Source organism: Oryx dammah, unplaced genomic scaffold, assembly GCF_014754425.2.
Source record: "Oryx dammah isolate SB20612 unplaced genomic scaffold, SCBI_Odam_1.1 HiC_scaffold_27, whole genome shotgun sequence".
Classification (NCBI taxonomy): domain Eukaryota; kingdom Metazoa; phylum Chordata; class Mammalia; order Artiodactyla; family Bovidae; genus Oryx; species Oryx dammah.
In genome coordinates, this window is record NW_024070211.1 from 113,647,601 (window position 1) to 113,672,979 (window position 25,379).

The following is a 25,379-nucleotide window of genomic DNA, read 5'->3' on the forward strand; positions in this document are numbered from 1 at the left end:
TAGAAGAAAAGAAAGAGTGAGTAGGACAAGGGTTCCCAGAGTGCGGGCTGTGAGCTCTCACATGGGAACCAGGCTCCCTGGAGTTGGAGGACCGTAGCCCTACCCATTTAATGATCCTTGCTCTCCCACCCTCCCTAGGCACCGAACTTTTAACAATATACACTTTTGAGAATTAGCTGCTTTTAGAGAATCATTTCACTGTTTTTCTTTGTGTGTGTGTTTTTGGCTGCCTCGAGGCATGTAGGATCTCAATTCCCTGACTAGGGATTGAACCTGTGTCCCCTGTAGTGGAAGCACTGAGTCTTAACCACTGGACCTCCAAGAAGTCCCTCATTTCACTGATTTTAGTTGTTGTTGTTTGTTTTAAAATTAAAACAATATATTTAGTCCACAAATGATAAAATTTAAAGTTTAATATAAAAATAGTCCTTCTGTGTTGTAAACATTCAACGCAGCAAACAGTACTCTTCCCAGTAAAACAATCTATTAAAGAAGAAAATGCTGAATAAATTAATCCATGTGAATGTAATTAATTTTCAATAAAGTGATCAAAGCTACTTGATGGGGAGGTCTTTTGAAGGTTTTTTCAATAAATGGTCCTGGAGCAACTGGATGCGCATATAAAGGTCTCAGGGCTTCCCTGATGGCCCAAGTGGTGAAGAATCCACCTGCAGTGCAGGAGATGGAGGAGATGGGGCTCGATCCCTGGGTCAGGAAGACCCCCTGGAGCAGGAAATGGCAACCCACTCCAGTGTTCTTGCCTGGGAAATCCCATGGGCAGGGGAGCCTGGCGGGCTACAGATCACAAAGAGTCGGACATGACCGAGCATGTGATGGCTTCTGAAGTCTCATTTCACTGTTTAAATAACATTGATCACAGGGAGAAAACCCAGACTTTTCTGTAACGTTCACTGTGTGTGCTGAATTTTATGTGCACAAAGAAAACCACACGGATGGAAATGGGTTTTTTGTTTTCACACACAGCGTTATGGGTTGAATTTATATGTTGAAGCTCTAACCCCGAGTACCTCAGAATATGACTATACTTGGAGAGAGGGCCTTTAGAGAGGTAACTAAGAGGCCCCCATTAGTCTGGGCCCTCATCTAATATGACTAGGGTCCTTGTGAGAAGAGGAAGAAACACTGGGGATGCGTGAGCACAGAGAAAAGGCTGTGTGAGGACATGGGGAGAAGGTGGCCATCTGCAAGCCAAGAAGAGAGGCCCTGGGAGAAACCAAACCTGCCGACACCTTGATCTTTGACTTCCAACTTCCAGAAATGTGAGATAATAAAAGTCTGCTGTTCGAGACCCCCAATCTGAAGTGCTTTGTTATGGCAGCCCTAGTAAATGAATAAACACAGTTTTAACAATATGTGTTACCTATCATGTCTGTTATCCACTGTGGGAATTATAAGAGTTTTTGAATAAAATCTATCCATTGATTTCTCACCCAAACCATCTCTGGATTGTCTGTCAAAAGTTAAAGAAATTAAAAATCAACCTGAACCCAAAGATGTGTGATTGATTACCAAAGTTTTATTTAATCACTGAATGAATCAGTGATTCAAATTTTGGAACTCCCCTGGTGGTCCATTAGTTAAGAATCCACCTGCCAATGCAGGGGACACAGATTTGATCCCTGGTCTTAGAACTAAGATCCCGCATGCCGCACGGTGTGGCCAAAAAAAATTTTAAGTCTAAAACACTTAAATTTTAGGTGAAAACTACTGAGGTGAAAGGAAAGATCTATCAGTAAACCTTTTATAAAGGAACTGACTCTGAGGGTTGAGAGAACAGAGTAGAATATTTTATATAAATGATTTCAAAATCCACTAATTAGTTCTTCATTGTCACCAACACAAATACACACAGTACACATCAATATTTAGAAATTCTGGAATTTCCTAGTTCTGTGAGAGAAATGAATGGTTTTGATGGTTTTACTACAGTTCTACTAGGTCAGCATTAAACCATGATGCTGGTTTAACTCATGGTTTAACTCACAGCAAACAGCATCACACACTGACCCTAGATAACCAGGGCAGCTTGTGGCCACAAGCCATTTGCTGTGTAATATTGGTTATGGGGGACACCTGTGAGAACGAGTGACTTGTTCCCCACCGTACAGCCACATATTCCCCCAACAGCATGGACAACTAGTCACTCACCCAGAGCCCAGAGGTCAGTCCAGAGCTGCCCCAGGAAACTGAGGCTTTCTTCTTCAATGTGTTCAACTAAGAAAGCAGAATCATCTCCGAATGTGAAATGACCAGGAGAATTGACGAGTTACTTAAATAAACTGTTTCTTAGTTTCTTGCAACCAACGTCAAGTTCATTCCAGATGATGCCACACGAGGCCCATTTTATAGAACAACAGGAGGAGGGGAGAGATTTCCAGCACTATCCAATGAAATAACCCGAAGAAGGCCAGCCTCTAATTCTGAGGATGTGTGTGTGTGTGAATCGGCCAAGTTCTAGCAAAGAAGATAAGAAGCAGGTTTATTCAGTTACGTTTTATCACCTTTTTGGGCTATTCAAAATTATAAAGCATTTTGCTATGCAAATCTTGCCAAAAGTCACCCTTGAATACTATTCTATAAAATGAGAAAAAAGTAAACTTTTTTTTTTTTTTTTCCAAAAAGATTGAATTCATCATTGTGGAGCGGGGCAGGGACAGGGAGTAGACATAATAGAAATAATAGAATTGAAAAGATGCTAAGATCCAAATGTTCTCTTGCCTTCATTACTTTCTATTCTGTATCTTATTTTTGTTTACATTCATTGACATTTTACTTTATATATAATGTTCTTAACTCATCTTCATGTATGTATTTCTTGTGTGCTCTTGACTTCTTCAGGTTAGACTTTGAGAATTTTTTTTCCTGCTTCCAAAATGATAATGCTACTTACCACTTATCTACTTATTAATTTAGAAAACAACAGATAGGGACTTCCCTGGTGGTCCAGTGGATAGCAATCTGCCTGCCATTTATATATCATTTATATAAAATGCAGGGAGCACGGGTTTGATTCCGGGTCCAGGAAAATTCCACATGCCTTGGAGCAACTAAGCTCATGTGCCACAACGACAGAGCCACACGTGCGAGGGCCCACGAGCAGCAATTACTGAGCCTGTGTGTCACGACCACTGAAGCCCGTGTGTAGAGCCTGTGCCCTGGAACAAGAGAAGGCACTGCAACTAGCGAGAGCCCAAGCAAAGCAATGAATACCCAGAACAGCCAGAAAGAAAGAAAACAACAGGGAACACTAAAATACAAAGATGAAAATAAAACAGGACACTTGTGTTTAACCACTGAACAAAGCATTTGATAATAATTAAATTTTGGCTGAAAAGGGTTGGAGTTAATAATATCCAGAGATAATTCTTGTCAACGTTTTGATGTATATTTTCCAATGTTTATACACACGCACACATACACCTCTTTGTATCTATATAAATACACACATGCATAACTGTTTCACCAAATAGTAACAGAAGGAAATTTATAATACATATAACTCAGTAGTGTTTTAATAAGGCCCTTAAATTCATAGAGTTACCACAGCCATAAAAAAAGAGTGCAAAGGCACTCATTATAAAGGTAATAAATCCACTCCAAGTTATACTGTAAAAATAAAATCATTTAGCAAAAACCCAAATTGCTGCCAACATTGTTGTTTTATGATTCCAACTCAGGATTATTTTTGGTTCTATTCTTTGGAGACTCCTCCATGAGGCAAACTTTGTTGGATGTGTTGAAGATCTGAAAACCATCAGAACTAATTAAGATGAAGTCGGCTTTGTTCTTTAACTTCCTGTAAAAATGCTCAACAGGAAAATTGATGCTCACAGCAAACCACAACCATCCTGTTTCTGTCGCACAGTCGTTCACAGCTGCAGTCGCCCGTAATTTCTATTTTCTGACACCAGGCCCAGTGCCCCACCCCCAAGCATAGCATGTCCTTTTGGCCATTTTAGAAACTTTTAATATCTTTGCATAAAGTTTGTTTCTATTATTGTGACTCTTCCTCTCCTCAGTTCAAGCTCTGAGGGCTGTAGGCAATGAGGCAATCAATAGAGGAGGAGAAACAAAAAAGGATGCTCAACCCAAGAGGAAGCCAAAGGTACAGAAAAGAAACAAGCGTTCCTTTATAAGCACAGCGACTGCCTCTCCTAGCTCGTGATCATTGTTTTTCTCAATCTGAGCTGAATGTGGCACCCACGCTTACTGTACATGGGACCCTTCATTTCTCAAAACGTACTTGCTCTTTTCTCAGCTGGGCATCAATTAAGGCAATACCTTAAGTGACTGTTGCTTACGGGTTGTGTTCTCAGTGGTAAGGGTTTGTGTCTCTGCGGTACTTGGAGGGTCCTTGGCTATTTCAGAAACATATCTTTTAGAGTTCTTTTAGATAAAGAATTGATAATTTGGGGAGTAGAGGGAAGGCATTTTTCAGAGAAGACATTCTGAAGCATCTACAACGTCATTATGATTAGCTGGGAGCTTGGACACAAACACACAGTTTTGCTATAAGAATAACTGCTGGGGAAAATAAAGGTTTCTATGAAGTGAAATTATTTTTAGAATACACAGTCCTACATGTTTAATTACATGAAAAGTCAGCACAAATTCACAGATAGCTAAACCTCTCAAAAATGAGAAAATGAAGGTAAGTTGAATGACCCACCAGTCCTTGTTTAACTGTGAGAAAAGAAGGTAAATCTTTTCTACTTTATTCACTTAATTAAAAAGTACCGATTTTCCTCCCACAACTTCCCATCTCTAACAAGTACTTTTTTTGTGTCTTTTTTTTTTTTTAGTACTCTCTTTAAGGGGCTCAAATCTCAAAGTTAAATCCTCAGCACCACATTTAGTTTTACCAAATCTGCCGCTCCCTATTCCCCACTACACACACACACACACACACACACTCACACACACACTCACACATACACACACACCTGCACAACACACAGCATATATGTCAGCACACTCAACATATTTTATTAACTTAATCATTGAAAGTATAGCCTTGTAATATAAGCAGAAGCGTCACCAAATTTACTTTTAAAAAGGTCAAAAGACTTTAGAAAGGAAATGGTCTTACTTGAGATTATTCACTTAAAGATATTTACTATCGCTGTGACATTTTAAAACAAAGCATTTGCACAATCCCAGATTCTCAGGATTAGAAAAGGACATCTCATGCCCTCTAAACTGTACTTATGAAAAAAGCTCTTGAAATTACAGTTAACTGTTAGTGGCCTTGGGCAAACTGCTCAGCCTAAGTCCAGTTCCCACAATAAAATGGGGAGAAGGGTACCTACTTAATAGGACCACTGAGGAATTAAATGAGGCGATTGCTGTTAGCCATTTTTTAAAAAAATAACCAGAAGTCAAGAACCTAACATATAGTGAGTGCTCAATAAACATGATCTTTTCCTCTATTTAACCATGAGAAAAAGAAATCACGAGCTGATTTAAAGCCTAGCCCACATGTGCATACCCATGTAATTTCTGCATTACAAAAAAATGGCAAAGGGAGGTGTGTATAAAGTGCATTTAAAATTTCTCAGAAAAGGATACTAAGGCATTTCTTACTCTAGTATTCTTTTCTCCAGTCTTAATTTTCAGAATTGAGGGTTGCCAAATTACAGACAGAGGTATTTAGTACTTATGATAGTCCAAGGGAAATGTTCTTTTCAACAAGAGGTAAATAAGTGACAATTTGGAAAAACAAAAATGAGTCAAACCTTAAACCAGAAGTGGATCAAAATTTAAATAGCCAGAAACTCCCAACAAAATGACGTGTTTACGAAATGCTAAGCAGACTTCAAACAGTGTAAACCTTGAAAGGTCCAGGAATTAGGTAGCTCACTTCCTTTTACATTTTAGCACAAGTCGGGGAACCTCTAGCTTATAGGGCATATCTAGAACTTGATTTCAATAAATGATCAGAATGAAACTGCTGCTGGACCCCAGGGAAAATTCTTCACCTTGGGAAATTCTCTGAATACTGCCGTTCATCCAGAGTATGCATAATATTAAAGGTTTAGTGCTAAATCGCTTCAGTCATGTCTGACTCTCTGCGACCCGATGGACTGTATAGCCCACCAGGCTCCTTTGTCCATGGAATATTCTAGGCAAGAATACTGAAGCAGGTTGCTATTTCCTTCTCCAGGGGATCGTCCCAACCCAGGCATCAAACCCTTGTCTCTTACATCCCCTGCATTGGCAAGCAAGTTCTTTACTGCTTCCTAGCGCCACCTGGGAAGTCCCTCAAAGTTCAGACATTAAGAGTAGTTGAAGAGCTGTGAGCAATTAACTAATAGATGAAGCTTTTGAAAAGCATTAGGAAACCTGACTCTGATTTTAGATAGATCATTTAAGTGCTTTAGATTATACAAGGGAGAATTTTGACTAAATGTTATTCTAGTTCAGAAACAACATAACTTTATGAAGTTAATGCATAAGATTAGACCCACAATCCAAGTGACCAGAAAGGGTATGGTTTCCACCCTAATGGTCCTCAAAGTCTTTTTCAAGCTTCTCATCTTCCTCTCTCACTATCCTGACTTACTCTTTCTCCTGCTTCCTCACTTTCTCTCAACCAAGCTGTCCTACTTTTTTTTATAAGAATCTTCCTGCAGCCTTTTCTTCATTTTACTACTTGTCCATTTTCTACTGTACAGATTAGTTATGCCATTGAATTATTTAAAAGAACTTATACTTATTGACCAAAGTTTTATGTACCCTCTTAACTTTTTAAAGCTTTATTTTGTACTTCTTCATGGGGTAAAAGGAATATAAATCAAGTTGCTTTCTCATATATGCTCCAAAGGAAAAAAAGCATTTTTTTTTAATACAAAGTTTCCTTAATCCTGCTCTGTAGATATTTGAGTACACTGTTTGGAATATGAAAATTACAATGCTTTGTGTCACAATATTAATCGTATTAAATGTAACTGTTTATAGTGAATGCTGCAGAATTTGATCAGCAATAATTAATTGTGCACTACACTGTATGGATGTTAAACAGAATGGTCCTAAAAGACAAACTGTCTTTGTCCTAAAAGACTACTTAGAAATAGCTTGGGATTTGGACTTAAGTAACAGATCTATAGCAACAGACTGGCAAGAGCTGAGTTGCACGGTACTTTCCTTTGAAGTTTCCAGTGACACCTTTTGCTTTAAAAGCACTTACTGTTGTTGGCCAAAGTGAGAGTTCAAAGGTAATCATGTGGACAAACTGTACCATCCACTGAAAGGATACAGTTAGCGACATAAACTGCCATTTTAACTGGGAGAAAAATTACTGTGGATCCACACTTGTCCAGTGGTCAGGAAAAATTCTGCTGAAAATCTTGCTTACATTTTAGTTCAAAGCATAAGTTCTAAATTGCCCACAGTCACCGTAGTGGTGAAACTAGTCTCGTGTGCAACAGGAGGACCACACGGTGTGTGAAAAATTACATAATATTATCTCAGCATACAATGGTCCACTAAAAGCCACTTAGTCCTCCCCACTAACTGAATAAAGGAAATACACGGAGTTTGAATATAATTTTCTTACCGTTAAAGGATATTGGAGGAAGGCATGATCAGGGACACAAGCAGGCAGGGAGCAAACGAGGAATGAGAGAGAAAACCGTCGCTGTGAAAGCCATCGTCTTCTAACACAAACAAGGGGTCATTTCTGGACCGCCATTTTGGACAAGCTCTGGCCTCTTGTTAAATGTGACATACTGAGTCAGAGGCAGACGTCCTTCTGTGGTTATTCACTTCCTGTCTGATTAATTTGTTGCTTGTTCCTTCCTCCTTTTCTGCAGAAAAAGGAGCTAGATTGGTTTTACTTAAGAAGCAAGCAAGAAAAAACCCCTAAATTTGGAAAATTTAATGTTTCTCCTTCCCACCAGGTGTAACATACCTTTTGGTACAGGGACAAGAGGAGATAGCAACTTGAGCTGGTTAACAGCTCAACTTTATTCTAGACATCTCCACAAAAATAACTGCTCATGGAATGTGAGACTCTTTCAGGAAATTTCATTTTAAAGTATCACTCTTGATATTGATGATAACATTTAGGATTAAGGAAAAGAGTCACTCAAGATCTAAAAGCTCCAAATGACACTGATAAATAAGGTGAGTGATTCTTCCTCATCTACAGAGCAGTCAAGTGTGTAGGAAGTAAGTTACAAATGCCGGTGAAGAAAGCCAGTCAGGTGTATGAAGGCAAATGAGTTTTTGAAATGTGATTCTGGTGCCCAAGCCAGAATACATGATATACAGGCTCACCTCATTTTATTGTGCTTTGCAGATATTGCCTTTTTTTTTTTTTAAACAAATTGAAGGTCTGTGGCAACCCTGAGATGAGCAAGTCTATTGGTGCCATTTTTCCTTCAGCATTTGCTCACCTTGTGCCTCTGCTTCACATTTTGATAATTCAAGCAATATTTCAAACTTTTTCATTATTATTATATTTGTTATGGTGATCTGTGATTACTGATCTTTGACGTCACTACCACAACACATTGACGGCTCAGATGAAGGTTACCACTTGAATGAAGTTTTTCCAAACTGAGGTATAGTTGGTTTACAAGAGCAATAAAGGACTTATTAATTTAGGTATGTATGTAGATTAACATTTTTTGCTTTTTAATTATTAGTTTTTGTTGTTTTGTTTTTTAAAAATTTTTGTGCACTTTTTTAGACATGAGGCTATTGCACACTTCATAAACTACAGCAGAGTATATGCACTGGAAAACCAAAAAAATTGGTGTGGTTTGCTTTACTGCAATATTTGCTTTATCTTGGTAGCTTGGAGTAGAATTTGCAATGTCTCCACAGTATGCCTGTACAGGTCAAGTCAGGTGAAGATCAGAGTTTTCCACACCAAAATATTTTGTTTCCATCCTCCACACTTAAATGGGGTGACAATACTCTCCCAGAAGATGCTTGACAGAAAAGCAGTGATGATGAACAGAAGGAAGAAAGTCAGATTCCTCATTATTAAAGGACGCTGAGAGGTGGGTAGGCAATGGAATATGCATAGAAAATACTATACCAAAACTTGAGGAATGTATAAAAATCTGAAAATGCTCTCAATTTTTTCTCAATCTGTCTGAATTGATCTATTCAGACATATTTGTGACACATGCCATGTAGCTCTGAGAAAACAGTATCAGCGGAAAGAATGAGAAAGAGGCATATTTTGGAAACTAACATCATTGTAAAATTTGACTCTGGGGTCCTGATTCTGCTGGGTTCAGAGGAAGAAGGTATGAAAAGATCATAAGCTGCCTAATAGTCCATTATACATAAAATGATGGGACTGGGTGGATCAGGGGGCTGCAGGAAACGTGTGGAGGCATTTTCCGCTGGGTGGGTTGGAAAGGGGTGAGGAAGATTTGTAGGATTCATGAGTGGAGCCAGGAATATGAAGTTTCCTGTGATGCTTAGGACAGTCTCACTCCCAATACCGGAAGTACTCCTAGAGTGGAGTACTGGGATAGTTGACTAAGTACTAAGTACTGGAAGTTAACTAAGGTTCTTTTAACTCTCAATTCTTTAAGATAGGCTGCACAAGGAGTTTTGTGATGCCAAGTCATGGCAGAATTCTTATAAGTGGAGGTGGTTTAGTTGCTAAGTCGTGTATGATGACTCCCGCGCCCCCAGGGACTGTAGCTTGCCAGCCTCCTCTGTCCATGGGATTTCCCAGGCGAGAATAGTAGAGTTGGTTTTACCACTGAGTCAGTGGGGATTCCCACTCCGAGAAATGGAACTGCCTAGGATTAGTGATCTGGACTCTTCTATTTTGCCCAGTGCCACTGGAAGGCACAGACTTTATTCATCTCACCTAACATAGGATCTGGAGCCCAAGAGACACTTAATACATGAAAAAATACACACAGACCTGGGGCTGGACAAGAGGGGGAGGCCTGCAGTTATTATCTCCTTCGCCCTCCACTAACCTTGGAAAAACAGAAAACTTGATCAACTACTAAGTAAATGCCTGAATGACTCTTTGGGGAAGTCTAACTATAGTTGGGTCTAAAAAGAGAACATAGGCAATATGGTGATTTTGCTATGTGTTTACAGAATTACTTTTTAGTTCTCTAACAGGTAATGCCCCTCAAACACACACACACACGCACCGCCCCCCACCCCCAGGACATGATAGATCATCACTATCCCCATCCATTAGGAAAAACTCAACAAGAAGGGAGTCTGTCACTTAGAAGTCTGGAGCCCATGACACATTCAAGGGAGTAGTTGTCTAGGGTTTGCGTCTATTCCACCTTTAATGAGAACTTGTAAGCACAGTCAACTTTGGACACATTTATGAGGTGTCTACTAGGAACCACAGGACATAAATCAGATAATGTTCCTCCCTGTTTGAAACCATCTGATGGTTTCTCATTTCACTTTAAAAATCCAAGTTCTGCCTAGCCCACAAGGACTCACAAAATCTGCCCACCCACCTGCCCCCAGCTCTCTGACCTCATTTCAAGTAAACTCCGTCTTGCTAATTACCTTCCAGCCCTTTCTATTCCTTAAATGCACAGGCTCATTTGCTTCCTGGGTCTGACACTTGTAAGCCCTCTTACCTTACTCCTTCCTGGTTCCTCCTCATTCTCCATTTGTCAGCAAAAATGCCCCCTCTCATGTCCCATCTCTGCTCCTGTCTTCCTTTACCCATCGCACTTGTCACCATCTGGTGTTTTTTTCCATTGATTTAATTACTTATTTACTTGCACATCTCTCCCCACTAGAATTCAAGTTCCATAGGACCTTGTCTCCTGTTGTTGCCTTAGGATCTAGAACAGTACCTGGTGGGTGTCAATGAATGTTATTTGTTGAATGAAAGAGAAAATAATTAAAAATAGTACCATAACATAACATTCCTTTAAAAGCCTGAGACTGTTTCCCCTAAAGCAGTGACTGAGGAAAGTTAAGGACAGACTTGAACCCCCTTCTTGGGAAGGCTTAGGCTAAAGGGAAATCTTCCAGGGAAAGGATACCAGAGACCAGCAGGGAGCCCTTTAGCTCATCGAGGGCCTTGACAATGCAGGCAGAGTCTCACGCAGTGCAAGTGGTTCATGTCATTGAGCAGTGAGGAGAGAAAAATGGGCTGAGAGAGTTGAAGGCTGAGACAAAGGGAAGAGCACGTGGTGGGCGGGGGAGGGTTCCGACAGCATTATTGACAAGGCAGACCTGGAGGCCACCCTCTGCAGCGAACGCCACGCAGGTAGATGTGAGACGTGAAAGTGCTTTCTGTCCCTTCCTCTGTGCCCAGGGGTTCCCAGATCAGCGTCGGTTGCTTACAAGGAAGTTTAAGGATGAATGAGACTGCAGAGACCGGAGTCCACACCATCATTTACAGAAGAGGAAATGAGAGTGCAGAGAGATGAAGTGGCCTGCCTCTGTCACACAGCGGGCAGCGGCAGAGCTGGTGCCAGAAGCCCGGTCTCTCTCTCCATGGTCCAGTGTCATTATGGCCTTAAGCTCAGGGGAGGATTTACTTAATTCCTCTGTATAAGCATAAGAAGAGGCGGAAGGAAGAGGGGTGGGGAGAAGGCTGTAACATGGAGGGAAGCAGTTGATGACAGTATTAGGGGTGTTGGGGATGTTTGTATTGATTTTGAGGCTTCCCTGGTGGCTCAGACTATAAAGAATCAGCCTGCAATGCAGGAGACCTGGGTTTGATCCCTGGGTTGGGAAGATCTCTTGGAGAAGGGCATGGCAACCCACTTTAGTACTCTTGCCTGGAGAATTCCATGGAAAGAAGAGCCTGGTGAGCTACAGTCCATGGAGTCAAAAAGAGCTGGACACGGCTGAGCAACTAACACTTTCACTTTTTCACTTTTTTCACTGGGTATGTTAGTATAATGAAAGGCTAAAGAAAAGTGGATTGAGAACCTGAGGCAAATAAAGACAATCATGATTCCAGACTTCAAAGGGAATTTTAAATGCATATATTACCTTAGTCAACACATGGACCAGTCCTAGCCTAAAAACAGAGCAAAACAATAATCAACAGTCTCCAGAACAATCAAGTGAAGAATCTTTCATATTAATCTACAGAAACGGAAAATGAAGAGCACACAGAGATTATAGCACAACACTGTGGTTCTCACCTGGAAAAAGCAGTGAAGAATCACAGCCAATGACCCTCCTGCGGAGACCCCAAATCAGCAGAGACTGAATCGGGCCAACAGTGCCACGAATGAAATATAAGGACAATTGATTTCTTTTCATTCCAGTTTTTCAATGTGTTTCCATGACTACCTGTTATGGTGCAGTATTTCCCCAGTTGTAGAAACATGTTTTGGAGAAGGAAATGGCAACCCACTCCAGTGTTCTTGCCTGGAGATTCCCAGGGACGGGGGAGCCTGGTGGGCTGCCGTCTCTGGGTCGCACAGAGTCGGACACAACTGAAGCGACTTAGCAGCAGCAGCAGCAGCAGCAGAAACATGTTTTAAAATACTGTACTCCTTCCATTCTAAAACACCATTTTCTTCAATAGCAAAACACCCCCCTTATAGCTTTTTATGGGGAAGAAGAAACAGTACCAGACTAAATGTACGCATTTATTGTGAGAGGAATTCTACTTTCAAAGTATTAAAATATGGGAATCACATGATTTAAAAGAGCAGAAACAAAGGAAACCTATCAGTAGTTATATAGAAGGCTGATCATTTAAAAATAATCTCAGAAACAGAGAAATTGAGAACTAACATCACACTATTCTACGTCCTGCTAATATAAATTGGTATAACCTTACCTGGGGAAACATTTGCAACATATTTCCTTGTGTTTTGGCAGCTCAGCATCCACTGACCCTACTTACAATGATGTTCTTCAGTTTTTGTTTGGAGACACATCTCTCCCTCCCTCCCTCCCAGACCCTGTGGGTCCAGAGGAATTTACTCTGATTCCAGATACATGAATTGCTGGTTCATGGGAGCCTTGCATTCACGCAGCCCCAGAGACTTTTCTTGGCAATAGCCTGTGGCCTCATCAGAACCAAGGGGATTTGTGTCCAGAAGACAGAATTTTTCCTGAGGGATGGAGCTGGGTCTGTGAGGATGGAGGGGCTGAAACTGACTCACTCATCCTCTGACCACATGGGGTCTGAAAATGAGACCAACAAAGTGAGAAACGAGGGATGGAGAAAACCAGCTGCTGATGTTATTGGCGGAATCCTTCTATACCTGAAGCTAGCTCTATTTTGGACTTTTAAATTATACTAGCAAATAAATTCTATATTTCATGCAAGTTAGTGTGGTTAGGTTTTCTATTACTGGTAATACAAACACTTATGTGATACAGAAATCAGTACTAGAAGTGAATATTGAATGTGACTAACCCTAAAATGTGCAGCTGGCTGATTTAAGGTTGGGTGACAGCTAGTGCAGGCTCTCCTGGGCTAGGAAGTTGGCCATCCTGGTTATGTGATGGCATCACTGCTGGTTAGGCTGCCACCTACTGAATCCTGGCTCGAAGACCACAAGCCTACTGAAGGTGCGCCATTAAAGAATTCAGAGAAAAAATTAGAAGGTTGGAGTATGTCGGCTACTTTCAGCCTTCAGTAAGATACACAGGAAAGAGAAACTTAGGATGAAACTTATTGGAAGCCTGGTGGAGAGGAGGGCAGGACGAGGTTTGTCAATAGAGGCCTTTTTTTCCCCCTATGATGTGCAACCAAGATGTTTGAGAGTCAAAGAATCCGGAGCCTTGTGGGGTTAAAAACCCCAGTTCTCTACACTATGCTAACATTAGGCAGAACAGGTCCAAAAGATAACAACAATATCAGGAAAGAAGTCTGACACAAAGGAGAAGCTGAACTTCCCACTGTCTCCCCCAAAGACACTGTGGTCTCTCGTCTGAGCAGAAGGCTGTTACCTTTATTGTGATATACTCTATCTCAGGAGCAAGGAGTAAATTAACAGTGGCTTCACCACCTCAGGCCACTGTTTCAACACTGTACCTAATCAGAGACTGAGATAAAGGCCACAGAACTTATGAGCGGAGGGTGGTTCATTTGCTGGGAGACAGAATTGCCCAGGCTTGGTTCCACCTTCAAAGACTGCGACTCAACGCAATTTTGAGTTTTGTTCCCAACACGATTTTGAGTTTTGTTCACTAGTCCATGGAGCTTGGGGATTCTAGAAAATCTTATCATGTTTTTAAATACTAGAGGATAAAACCCTGGAATGGTTGAAAACAGCTAATGACTGCTTAAATCCTAAGGCAATCCCTAGATCCGTGAAGCCAGAGAACAAGGCGTAGGCTGTGGAACAGGTGCGACCCTGCCCTAGAGACGGCTCTGGAAGGCAACGGCTAAGGAAGACCCTTGAGGAAGAGCAGAAGAAGTTAAGCCGCTGACTGACGCAAGTTCCACACCGTCGCCACACAGGTAGGATCTGCTCACTGGGTTATAAAATGTGCTAGAGTCAGGTGACAAATGACTCCTCTCCTTTCCCAAAGGGAAGTTTAGCTGTGAAACTCTTCTACTGTCCTGCCACCATTGTGCACTGGGTGTTTTCATTTATAATTTACTGCTGGACCACGATATACGACATTTGGGGCTGGCAGACAACATTGTGGCAAGTTCGGTCTTGGCACTGGACTTGGACCCCAACTGTCCACTTTTTGTGGGGAGGAAGGTGAGTGATTTATTCTGCGGGGGCATTTTTGAAACTGTAAGACGTGTGTGTATGCCTAGGTGTGTGTGTTGGACAGGTAGACAGGGTACACGCTGGCTGCTTTGGGGCTGCCTATCATTCATTCCCCTAAATTACAGCAGAGCCTCAGACCTGGGGAGAGAGGCATCCACTGACCATTCACTCCTGCTCTTCCAGCTTCAGCAGGAAACTATGTTCAGAATCATGTAATAAACCAAAATGGAAATGAACATGAAAAAGAATATATATATATAACAGAATCACTTTTCTGTACATCTGAAACTAATACATTACAAATTACTGTGCTTCAGTAAATAAATGAGGTAACTGGAAATCTGAATATTGATATTTAATAATACTGATTATTGCTAATTTTAAAGAGTGATAATATTATTGAAGTTATGTTGTTTTTTTATAGAGTCTTTAAAGTTTTAGAGATACATACTGAAATATTTGTATATGGAAAGATATGATGTCTAGGTTTGCCCTGAAATGAAAAAGGGGGAAAATAGGTACAGGTTTGAAGAAAACAAAATTGGCCTGAAATCATCATTCTTGAAGCTGGATGAAGCATACGTGGCAATTGATTATAATGTTCTGACTACTTTTCATATACATTTGAAATATTTCTACAGCAAAAAGTTTAAACAATGATATGAAAAGGACTTGGGGCTCACTCACAAGAGGCCTCCTCCATTAGAGGCTGCTCACTCTGTTATAATCATGTTCAGACCTGGGAGTTTTACAGAAGTTACCTTTTTCTCCTCAAAATGACCTCTTTGGTTGATGGATGGATGAAACGGAACAGAGACTGAGGGCTCCCTTATACTGATTCAGAACCCAAGCAGTTCTTCCTAGAAAGCATCCAGTTCTCAAACTTGGGGACTCTATTAAAGACAACAAAAGAGCAAAAATCTAAATCCCAATATACCAACCAAAGGACAAAAGAAAGCAGCCCTCCTCCTAGATTAGAACTGTCCGTCAGAAATAAAATTCGGTCTATATGTGCAGTTCCATATTTTCTACTAGTTACATTAAAAGGAAAACAATATAAAATAGCAATATTTTATTTCACACCCTGTTTCAAAAGTATTATCACTGCAACATGTACCCACAATAAAAAGTCTATTAGTTAGGTATTTTGCACTCTTTTTTCCTATTAAGTCTTCAAAAACAGGTGTGTGTTTTACTATGAGTGACATTCCAAAGACTCAAGAGCCACCACCACACTGGACAACACAGTCCAGATGGTGAGGGCCTGGTGAGAAGAGGCTTCACCATATTCTAGGTAATTTAATTAAAATGCAAACACGTCACCCCACTCCAGTACTCTTGCCTGGAAAATCCCATGGACGGAGGAGCCTGGTGGGCTGCAGTCCATGGGGTCGCACAGAGTTGGACACGACTGAGCAACTTCATTTTCACTTTTCACTTTCATGCATTGGAGAAGGAAATGGCAACCCACTCCAGTGTTCTTGCCTGGAGAATCCCAGGGACGGGGGAGCCTAGTGGGCTGCTGTCTATGGGGTCGCACAGTCAGACACGACTGAAGTGACTTAGCAGCAGCAGTAGCAGCAGCAGGAGGCTAACTACTTTACAATATTGTAGTGGTTTTGCCACACTGACATGAATCAGCCATGGGTGTACATGTGTCCCCAGCCTGACCCTCCCCATCCCACTTCTCAGGGTTATCCCAGTGCACTAGTCCTGAGCACCCTGTCTCATGCATCGAACCTGGACTGGTGATCTGTTTCACATATGGGACTTTCCTAATGGTCCAGTGGTTAAGTCTCTGCATTTTCATTGCCGAGAGTGTGGGTTTGGTCCCTGGTCAGGGAACTGAGGTCCCACTGGCCCCTTGGCACAGCCAAAAAATAAAGAGAAACTAAAAGCAAACACTGTAAGGCTTCCCAGGTGGCACAGTGGTAAAGAATCCACCTGCCAAGGCAGGAGAAGCAAGAGATGTGGGTTCAATCCCTGGATCAGGAAGATCCCCTGGAGGAGGGCGCGACAACACACCCCAGTAATCCTACCTGGAGAATCCCATGGACAGAGGAGCCTGGCAGGTTACAGTCCATGGGATCGCAAAAGAGTCAAACCTAACTGCATGGCTGAGCACACTTCTTCACAGCCCCTGCAAAGTGCTCGCTTTTATCCAACAATTGCTTGTATCTTGAGTGAAGGAAATGGAGACAGCATTTATGTCCTAGTGATAGTTTATAAAGGATAAAACTGTTTTTCTTAAAAATCTAAAAAAAAAAAAAAATGCAAACACTTTCCAGGTAGTCACCAACATCCAATACACGTGCTCAGACAGTAAAGTGTCTGCTTATAATGTGGGAGAACCGGGTTCGATCCCTGGGTTGGGATGACCCTCTGGAGAAGGCAATGGCACCCCACTCCAGTACTCTTGCCTGGAAAATCCCATGGACTGAGGAGCCTGGTAGGCTACAGTCCATGGGGTCGCAAAGAGTCGGACACGACTGAGCGACTTTACTTTCACAGGGGGAAAAAACCACGTGAGATGGAAGAAGTTTCTTACAACTTAAGGGGCCAAAGGGAGGAAAGCCCTGTTTTCACATCCTGCCAAGTATTTGCTTGTGCACACACCCAGAGAGAAGCTGCTGGCATATGGATAGTTGTGTGTGCCTTCTGGATGCTAATCTGGTGGCTTCATCAGGTATGAAGCTCAGGATGGGGTCGCTACCATGATTTGTGGAGTGGGAACAATAGCCATATTGCTCCCTATCCGGTCTTCTCTCCAGCCATATAGCTGGTTACTCCATGTCTACTGCCAGAGGATAGAACCACGTGGACAAGAAAGCCCTCCCCTGACTCCTTAGGAAACAAGGGTCTATCCAGCCCTATGCCTTTGGGCCTGAGGCCACTCAACTGAACCCTGCAGAAGGGCTCACTGACCTGAGACTTCCCTGGGGGCCCCTTGACTGCACGGAAGCTGGTCTTGGCTGGTGCAGCTGCTACCTGGAGAGGCAGACCCAACCCTCCTGCATGTGGGCAGGAAATGTGGGTATTTGTGGGTGTCAAAACAATGGGGAGGCCCTCCTGGGATGCAGGCCAAGGATGCTAGTCAATCTGCAATGTACCAGCCTGTCCCACTCAATAAAGAATTGACCCACATAACCTCCAAAGGTCCTAGTGGACATTGATGTAGGTGAAAAAACTGTTTAGTAATCTAAGCTGACAATTAAACTCCATTTTACATGTAATTCCAAGTAAATAAATACTGTTGTATTAGTCCCCAAGTTTCCTAGTAATGCAACTATCATACATATGAAATACTATTCTTTGCACAGCTCTTTACCAAGAGTTGTTCACCTTGGCTGGAAAATGTGTCCCAATGCATTGCCACTTGTGGGAATGAAGTCTCTCTTACCCAAATTAGTCTGCAGTCGCAATGCCCCACTCACGATGATAATTAGTGCAACTGCAAAACCCTGACCACTTCATTTTGTTTGCTAATGAGTAGTACCTGATTGCTTACAATTGAATTTATTTTATAATAAATTACATTCCTTGTATTAATTAATTATAATTGTAATTAATCCTCTCCTTAATTACAGATAAAGATTACACAGATTTAGGGAGGAATGATGTGTTAGGTCAGATTATTTCCCTGGTTAAAGTTCACTGACGTTTGTGAAGGGGACATTAGAAAACCCTGTTATTCAAAGTGAGTCCAGGGTCAGACAGGGTTGTGAGCCATTGCTTCTGCGCATGCCCCTGACCGACTTCCCTTTGAAGCATCGCTGAGGCGGCTGGAGGAGAGGCAGAGGCTGGGCAGCTGGCTTCGCGAAGGCTCTCGGCCTGGCTTCGCGATGTCCGCGAGGGAGGCCAGTTCCACCAAGGGGGCGGCGAAGAAGGAGCCCAAGAAGGGATGGGCGAGGTTTTCCCCTAAACTGGCTCCCGCAAAAGTGGAAACAAAGCCAAAAAATGTGGCAGGAAAGGATATCTCTTCAGACAAAAAAGTGCAAACAAAAGGGGAAAAGGGGAGCAAAGAGGAAACAGGCTGAAGTGGCCAGAAACTAAAGAAGACTTACCTGTAGAAAACAGAGAAACTAAAAACCGAGGAGAGCCCAGCCTCTGACGAAGCAGGAGAGAAAGAAGCCAAGTACACTATCATCACACACCCAATCCAATCAGGGGTCCCGTCTCCCTTCTTGTATAATCCAGAGATCTATTTTTATCAACTGTTTGAAATGCACATTTTCTTTACATTTTTTAAATATAAACTTATTTATTTTAATCAAAGGCTAATTACTTTACAATATTGTATTGGTTTTGCCATATATTGACATGAACATTTTTTAAGCAACTCTAGAAACTTTTTTTAAAATGAAGGAATCCCACCTCATCCCATTTTTTAAGTGTAAATGCTTCTTTTTTTAAAGAGGTGGAAGCATTTGCTGGTGGTTTATTTTTTGGTACAATAAGAAAACAAGTGGGATGTTGAGTATCCGAGGCTTTGATTGTCTTGGGTGTCAGTTTAACATTCCATAGATGAGGGGTTCCTTTTATATCCTATCCTATAATACAAAGCATGGCAACTTTGTATTATACTGCCATATATAAATTGCGGTTTGGAATCAGTTGTATATTTAATGTCTTGAACACTTTACTTCTCTTCCCATGTTGTTTTTGGTAGAACAGTTGCCTAAAGCAGACCACTCACTCCTTGATCTTGGCTCTCTGGGACAGAATTTTGCACACTCTATAACATCTTTGGTCTAACCCAGTGATCAACAATTTAAGTATGTTGTGCATATAATTTAAGTTGTGAATTCATGGGACTTGCAATGTAACAGCATGTCAATATTTGAGGATATTGGTCCTTGATATTCTGTTAAGGAAAATCTGCCTCCAAATTTTAAGCTGGGAAGTTGCTGGAATAACTGTTCAGAAAAGAATCACAACTGCATGATTTTTTAAGATTTTTCATATGTATATTGAGAATTGTGAACAAATTGAAATGTCTGTATACTGATCCTCAAAACAACTACATGAATTTTTAGATCTTTGCTAAGTATTTTAAGAAGTGTGTGCAAACTGAAATGTCTGTGTACTGATCATAGAATCTCAATTATGAAGGAATTTCTTGAAGCACATGAAAAAAAGAAAAAGTCAGACATGGCAATTTGATGGCTCTGCTCCTCCAGCCTGGGGAATGGGGAGAGGAGCCCGCAGGGACTGTCCCAGCTGCTCACCTACAGTCCTGGGAGGGACTTGCAGACTGTTTCCCAATGGTCACAGCTGCGTGCAGGGCTTCTTCCTGCTCTTCCTTAGCAGCCCCTGCTTCTCTCAGTGGTTTGGCTGAAACAATGTGTTCTACTCGAATGACCCCAGATTCCATCTGATTTTGCCACTTCAAGAACTTTCCGCCTCCCATTTGGCTGCTCTGGAGTCTCCAAATGACTGACTGGGAAAACAGACTGTTGGAAGAACACCTCCAGGTTGTCTTAAAGGGATGGCTGCCCCCCCCCCTCCCAGCCACTGGAAAGGCAGTGCAAAGTGCCTCCCGCTGGACCAAAGGCATGCACATTGCTCCCCCCCGACTCCGAAGACAGGTGGAGGGGCAAGGGATCACAAGAGGTGCGGCCACAAGGTGACCTGCTCTACCACTGTGCGTGTGTATTATTTTTGGCTTATTGGGGTTTTTTGTTTTTGTGTTTGCTCAGTGCTGACTAAAGGACTCCTCCCCCTGCTGCATGGAAGCTGCTTAATTCAGTCTTGGATCATTTCATCCTGTTGAAACCATTCCAGCAGAATGGACAGAACCATCAGCTGGTGGCTGGTGTAAAAAGCAACTCCATGACTACATTTAAATATTGACTAGTTTGAGAATAGCAAACCACAAAGACATGAGGTGTAAAAACCACATGTGGTTTATATTTTGTAGGACACCCTCAGGAAGGTAAATGGACATAGTTTTTAAAAAAGGCAAAATGGTTTCTCCCTGCTTCACCCCTACCTACCTCCATTAAAAAATAATAAACAAAACAAGACTAAGCAACAATTAAACTGAGTCCAACCTGGGTGTTAGACTTGGCTTTGGGATGGCAGCTCTGTCCTAGCAAGGCAAATATGTAGCTGTCTGGGTTTCACGGCCAAGGTCAAACATAACCTTGACCTGTGGCCTCCCAACTCCAGCCACTGCCCCTCCTGGTCACCACAGCTGCCTTCCTCATTCACTGGCCCGTCTGGCCCCACACGCAGCCTCTGGGCCAGTCTTCTGCAGCCAAGAAGAAATATACACAAGGAAGGTTATTTTCTAGAAGTAAAATCTTCTAGGATCTTTTATCTGCTCTCCCTGGGTTCCTGTCTCTAACTACATGGCTGACCAGGAGCGGGAACACTGTGAGGGCTCCCATGCAGTCTCAGCACCTATGGTATGCTGAGTGCTGGTTCAGGTGTTAGGGATGCCACAGGGATCAAACCGTGAGATCACACAGTGATCACCACACTCGCAGAGCGTTCATATCTGAGTTGATGATGTGATGGAAGGAAAGCAATTGATCTCTCATTCTGTGCAGCACAGGTGTTATGCAGAGTAGCCTTAAGGTCACACCCAGAGGAAGGGCTAACTCAGGCAGACTCTAGTGTAAATGTACAGTGCATCAAAGAATGGCGGTAATCAGTTCTATTTGAGAACCATTTCCATACAAACATACTTGAGGACACCCTGCCAGACCAGCCCACAAAAGTCTTATTTAATTCACAATCAGTTCAGTTCAGTTCAGTCACTCAGTCGTGTCCGACTTTGCGACCCCATGAATCGCAGCATGCCAGGCAACTAAAACTTTAGTTTCAGTTCTTCAAGGGAGAGGGCTTCATGACTCTGCTGCACCAACCTCAGCTTCTGCCCCATCCCCAAGCCAGCCCTATGCTTTCCCTTGACCCCACTCCAGATGTAAGGGGCCCCTGTCCCTAAGTACTTCTTACCCAGCAGTCCTAACTCCCCTCCATAGAGTAAGATGATCTCATCAAGATGTCAGGAGGAAATTGACTTGCTGCCTTTTACTTTTAAAGACAGAGGAGTTGTTAACCCAAGTTAATAGGCTTTTTGTTCAGAGAAAGGAAGACATTCAGGTGGAGGGAAATGCTGTCTGGGGTAAACTTAAGTTTCTCCTACTTTTTATAGTTTTCTTCCTTAAAATAAATACATATTATGAAAAACTCATATGTGAAAAGTTTAGAAAATATGAATAATTTTAAAATGACCCATTAATACTCAGAGAAAACAAGTTACCATTTTAGACTTTCCGTCCAATCTTTTTTCCTGTGTATGCATCTGAAATGGGATCATACTATATATATATATATATATATATATATATATATATGTAGTTTTATATTCATCTTTCTCACACTCCCCCATGTTATCAAATATTAGCCTAACATAATTTTAATAGCTGCATGTTTCATTTTTATGGATGTTCTATTACCTATGTAAATATTTTTCATTGGTAGACATTTAAATTACATCCAATTTATTATTATAAATCCTACTATGACTAATATACTTGTACTGAAATGTCTGTGATCCTTTCAGATTATTTCCTTAGGGTATATTTATTAGAGTACAATAACTAGAAATGGAATATATGAAGTTTTTCCTTTTTCCTCTTGATACATATTGTTATACTGTTTTCTCAGTTTTACCATTCTTATTCTCACTAGCACCCATTTCATTTCTTTTCAAAATGCACTACTGTCACTTTTCAAAATCTGCTAATTTGATAGACAAAAAAATTGTATGTATGAGCCATTTTAATTTTCATTTCTTTGATTATTAATGAGGTTGACAATGTTTTATGTATTTACTATCTTCTCCATTTTTAGAATGTCTTTTTCCATTAGCTGTTATCTGGATATTTTTTTAAATTATAGGCTTTAAAATCTTTTCCCTTATTTCTTCTGTTTTTGAATTTGAAGACCATCTAAAGGCTCCATGACTTTTCATAGAGAAAATAAAATGTTTTAACCATTGGGAGACTGGGTGGACAGCAGTGACTATTTCTGTGTGTTTATAAAGCAAATTTCATAAATCAAGAATCACCCCTACTCCCAATAGATAATATGCTTAAAAAAGAATTCCCTGAGATTGCAACTGTGGAGCCTCTGAGAATGTTCACCTTCTAAGCAATGTTTCCATCCCACGTTGAAAGGAAAGAGCAGGATATCCAGACACATCTGACCACAGTTCCTCCTGTCTCAAAGGCAGAAGTAGGAGTGCCCTGATTTATGTTATACACGTGCAGACATGTGTAAACTTCTAAAGTCTGAGTCCAAAAAACAACCATTATGACCCTGAGTCACCATATTCCATCTTTCACAAGACTGAAGTTCCCAGGAACTAAGGAGTAATTTAGGCTGCCCTAATAAGCATTGGAGAAGGAAATGGCAACCCACACCAGTATTCTTGCCTGGAAAATCCCATGGACGGAGGAACCAAGTAGGCTATAGTCCACGGGGTCGCAAGGAGTTGGACACGACTGAGTGACTTCACTTTCAATAAGCATCCAAGCTTCCATTATCTTTACCATCTTCCTTAGCCATTCTGCAAATATTCTGGAAAAAGTAAAATCTAACTTAGAATTTTTTTAAATTAAAAACTTGGTGATAAAATCCCTTCTGAGCCTACGTCATTCATTCAAAGTAACTACAGTTAGCTATTTGATGATTAACCAGAAGACCTGGGCTGGAATGACATCCTCTGGTCTCCTTTTCACCTGGGTCTTCCCAAGTCAAGAGCTGTTCCTCACTCCATACAGTCTTCTCTCCTGGACTTTGCAGATGTCCAGTGTGTCTCAGTGAGAAAGGTATATGCTTTGGGGTAAAACACCTAACACAATACTAAACACTCAACAACATCAGCTATCATTATTATTATTTTAAGGGAGCTCAACTTCTCCCTAGTTATACTTGGTGAAGGAGGGAACACAGCAGGTGAAGTGGCTCCTTTTATTTCTAGAGGGATAATTCGATGTAATTTAAGGATAAAGAATATATTCCATATCATAGTTAAGAAAGAGCTTCCCAGACGAAACAGTGGTAAAGGATCCTCCTGCAACGCACGAAGTGCGGGAGACGCGAGTTCTGATCCCTGGGTCAGGAAGATCCGCTGGAGGACATGGCAACCCGCTCCAGTCTTCTTGCCTGGGAAATCCCATGGACAGAGGAGCCTAGGGGGCTACAGTCCACGGGGCTGCAAAGAGTTAGACATGACTGAGCATGTGTACAATAATTAAGAAAACCTGGGTACTCATAATTTCAGAGTCTCCATTTTATATTGGTTCTACAGGTAGTTTTCAGGTCTACTTAGGCCTGTCTCAAAAACTTGGCATCAATCTACACAATTTGTGCTGGTTCCATTCTCATTTACAAATGCCTTTGCATTTCTGTGCAATTTTAAATGTCACTGGGCTCAGTGGACACAGACTCAGAAAAAATGCCCCAGAAACTGCCTAAAAAAACAGTTTCTTGTAAAAGTTAAGAAGAAATAGGAACGTGTAAATTGATTTTATGTTCACTTTTTTGTTTTCATTTCACCTGGAGAGGCTCCCTGCCAGTTGTCAGTTAAAGTTCCAAGAGGAGGATGGGGACCCCAGATCCGCTGCTGCAGAGGCTGGACTTGTCTTCAGTGCACTATGAAAGGGTCCCAAAGCCCTTTGAGACTGTCTCACCCAACTGGGGAATGAAAGACAGAGGTTCTTACCGAGCCTGCTTTATTCTAGTGGTTGGGAAATACAGAGAGAATAGGAATGGTCTGTGAATGTTTTCAGAGATGGCACACGATGAACTGAAAGAAAACAGGCCTTGAGACAAGATCTAATGTCTCTGAGCAAGTGAGAAAACAAAACCACGATTCCTATCATTATGCCCAAGTTCAGCCACCACAAGCTGAGGGACTCTGACGCGAAAGCCAGTTGTGCCAAGAGTCAAGTGAAGCTTCAGCAAAATTTAATACCATACAGAAAACACTATGAGGATCCAACTCCTGTTGGCAGGGGATTCATGGAAAACCAATATGAATATCACCAATGGGAAATTTTATTTTCCAAGGTACAAAGGCTTCTGAACACAGAATTTTATATTCATCCAAGATTTGCTCCTACCTCGTTGAAAATACTCTCTGGAGGTATATTTTTAATATTCTTCACTAGTGGGGTCTACTGAATTCTCTTCAACCTCTAATTGCACAAACATGGAGATGAAGTTTTCTTCCCTTGCTTTCCACCTCCTCCCTATATAACTTGTAAATATAGATGGGAATTTCTCAGAAGTGCTGAGAGACACAAAGTTGAGGTATCTCAAAGTCTTTATAGGCATAAGTTGTACAAGGTTGAGCAATGGAGAACAACATATATCATATCCTGGATTCATTAACAATTACTTAAAAACAATGTAAAAGACAGTGAACAGGGCTTCTCAGGTGGCTCAGTGGTAAAGAATCCGCCTGCTATTGCAGGAGACACAAATTCAATCCCTGGTCCAGGAAGATACCACATGCCACGGAGCAACTAAGATCGTGAGCCACAACTATTGAGCCTGTGCTCTAAAGCCCAGGAGCCGCCGCTACTGAAGTCTGTGTACCTAGAGCCCAAAGTCTGCAACAGGAGAAGCCGTTGCAGTGAGAAGCCCGTGCACCACACTAGAGAGTAGCCCTCACTC

The 25,379-nt window shown here is 41.6% G+C and overlaps 1 protein-coding gene and 1 pseudogene across 2 annotated transcripts in view; one reads left to right on the forward strand and one right to left on the reverse strand.

Moving 5' to 3' along the window:
• Positions 1-25,379, reverse strand: part of WIPF1 (WAS/WASL interacting protein family member 1) — a 128,645-nt gene that overhangs the window by 34,229 nt on the left and 69,037 nt on the right. The window contains exon 1 of one of the 2 annotated variants that reach the window (XM_040228190.1): positions 7,577-7,761. The exons of the other annotated variant lie outside the window; for it this stretch is intronic. The gene's annotated coding sequence lies outside the window, so the exon portion shown is untranslated. Of the gene's footprint in view, positions 1-7,576; positions 7,762-25,379 lie in introns of those variants that run through there. 2 annotated transcript variants of the gene reach the window in all.
• The window catches only part of LOC120854158, a 10,242-nt pseudogene continuing 3,141 nt past the window's right edge, over positions 18,279-25,379 (forward strand).